Below are 2,801 nucleotides of genomic sequence, written 5' to 3'. Positions count from 1 at the left end.
GGAACTTGGGCCGGAGCCGGGGAGGGGCGGGCTCCGAGAGAGACTGGGACGCGATAGGTCGGAGCGGGGGCGGGGCGGGGATGGGCAGGGACGTGATAGGTCGGGGTGGCATGGGCGGCCCGGGGCGGAGAGGCGCTCTCCGGGTGGGCGCCGCGGGGGAAGGGCGGGCTGTGGCGGGGAGAAGGGCAGCGTCCTCCCCTGGCCGGCTGGACCGAGCTGGAGACGCGGGCTGGTGTCTCCGGCCCTGCGAGCGCTTGGTGGCGTGTTGGGAGGGGCGACGGTGTGTAGCGGAAACCCTCGAACTCCGCGGACGCTGCGGCTGCCAGAGGCCTGGGCGCCCTGCGCGGCGTCCCGCCCCGGCCTCCCCTGAGGGCCGGGGAGCGGGTGCGGGAGGGGCTCTCCCCCCAGGGCCGGCCGCGAGCTCCGGACGGCGGCTCGCCCTGCGTTAGAGACGGGAGGTGGGGAAACGATTGAGGGTGTGCGGTGAAAAACACGTCATTCACCCCGAAAGACCGGAGGTTTACAGACCTGGTGGAGCGCCTCGGGATCAGAAGTGTGTCTGGAGTGTTTCAAATCCACCTTTTCATGTCAGTAGCCGTCTGAGGGCATTTTTGAGTTCTGTCAAAGTATTTAACAAAATATTTTCTTTGGAGAAGAATCCTTAAGAGTTGGAAGGGCCTTTGTCTCTCAGCTCGCCCAGTTCCAGAAGAACCAAAAACAAAATCTCGGCTTTAGACTGGGTGCTTAGGGTGTGGTACCCGAGGATGGCTGAGGGCAGCCAGAGTTTGAGATGAATGAAGCTGACATGTGCGGACTGCCTATAGGAAGCCAGGCTAAGGGTACTTCTTTCAGCAACCCCGTAGAGAAAATGGTGGTGCCCCATTTTGCTGATATGGAAATTGAGGCCTAGAAAAATTAATTCGGTGACTTGCCCAAAGATTTGGGACTTGCCAGTGTTACCAGACCAGGTTCATTTTGCCCATCGCTGGGAAAGCCAATCACGAAGACTAGGAGTTTGCAGCAGAAAAAGGGTTCATTCATCCAGCAGCCAAGAGAGGAGATGAGAGAACAAATATCAAATTCGCCTCCATCAAAATGGATATTAAGGATATTTATGGGGTAGCGGGTCAGGATGGCCCGAAGTGTGGATAGATGGGTAGAGGTAAGGAGGAGTGAGGTGTTTGATGATCTGTGCAAGCATAGTCAAGTTTCATGGCTCTTAATAGGATGCATGGACACAAAATGGTGGCATTGACATGATCTGAGGGTGGAGTTTTTATCTCCCTGATGTCAGGAGGTCCCCTATCAGACACCTGCACAGGCCCTGTTGGTGGGTTGGTGGTCTGCCCTGGCCTGAACTGGATAGGGGTTGTCTTGACATGAGTGCAGCCATATTTGGCTGCTCCATTGACCTACAGCCACCAGCACGCAAAGAAATATAAAGCTGTTTTCTGTGTGGTGGGAACTGGCCTTTTTCCCACGGAGATAGTTGCAATTTGTTACATTTCAAGGTGCTTTGGGCTTGTAGCCTGGGGCAGACTGGCCATCTGTGGGGCTGGGATGATAACCAGGGAAAACAATGCAGCTACACAGCTGCCAGCTGAGATGATAGCTAGGAGGCTCAGTGCACTTATGCCACTGATAACCATTTGTGCGTGGGAACATTGAATGCTTGCTCTGTAAACTCTGTAACTGCTTGCTCTGGAAGCTACTGATGCTATGTAAACTGCTGGAAACCGAGGCCTGGTGAGTCTCACCTGTGGAGGAGAAGCCCTGCCCAGGACCTCTGATGATCTGATTCCCACCCAGCCGTGTCAATTGAAGGGACTCTTCCCGGCAGTGGGGCGTGGGTGTTGTGAGTAACCGACCTGATGTGTTCTCTTTTCAGTCAACCTGGTGTTTCTCTTTCTGGTTGATTTGTGTCATTTCCCTTCAGTTGATTTGGTGTTTCCCTTTCCGATCGATCTGATGTTTTTCCCTCTTATTATATGACCTATTTGAATCTGCTGCTATCTCAGTTGATCTGGTGTTTCCCTTTTGGAGAGAGCTGGTGTTTTTCCCTCCTATTATTTGACCTATTAGGATCTGTTTGCAAACTATCACCTTTACTCTCCTCTATGTAATAAAATATACCTTCAGTCCATTTGTTTGGAGTGGAAAGTTTCTTTTACGTCTCCGATCGAATCCCCCAAAGCTCTCATAACATAATTGGCGCTGTGAGCAGGATTCCATTAAGGAGATGGCTTTCCTGTTCAAACAAAAGGTAACTGAAGCCAAGGTGGAAGAAATTCCAGGATGGGAGGACCCTCTCTCTTGCACTCTGGCTGGGGAGTGGACTTATAGGTCAGGATTATGTGAATCTTGGGATGTTCGTCTGTGAGATATGGACCATTGGATGTGACCAAAGCTTTGCAGATGGTGGGGGAAAAGAAAAGAGAGAGATGATGTTTCTTTTCTGGCACGGCGAGGTTGGTGTTTGTTGACTGCTTACCGTCGGGCTATAGAAGATAGGAATAAGATACGAAGGGAGAAGGTACTCTTGGGAAAAGAAGTTTCAGATTTGCAGTATCAGCTGATGTCACCCAAAATACAAACTCTTTCCTTGCCGTGAGCCTGGCGTTCTAGTTTTATTTGGCCCCTCTTGTGTGACAAATAGACAGCCTGAATGTGTATCCAATAATAATTTGGCGAGCCAGCTGGGAGACTCTTTGCCCACGACTCGGTGGCCCTGGGCCAGGTGGGATGTCCTGGGAACCAGTCCAACAGCTGCCTAGGTGATTTGCCCTAGGGACTGCTCCCAG

This window comes from Diceros bicornis, chromosome 14 (assembly GCF_020826845.1).
Source record: "Diceros bicornis minor isolate mBicDic1 chromosome 14, mDicBic1.mat.cur, whole genome shotgun sequence".
Taxonomy (NCBI): Eukaryota; Metazoa; Chordata; class Mammalia; order Perissodactyla; family Rhinocerotidae; genus Diceros; species Diceros bicornis.
Note: the sequence above shows the minus strand (reverse complement) of the source record.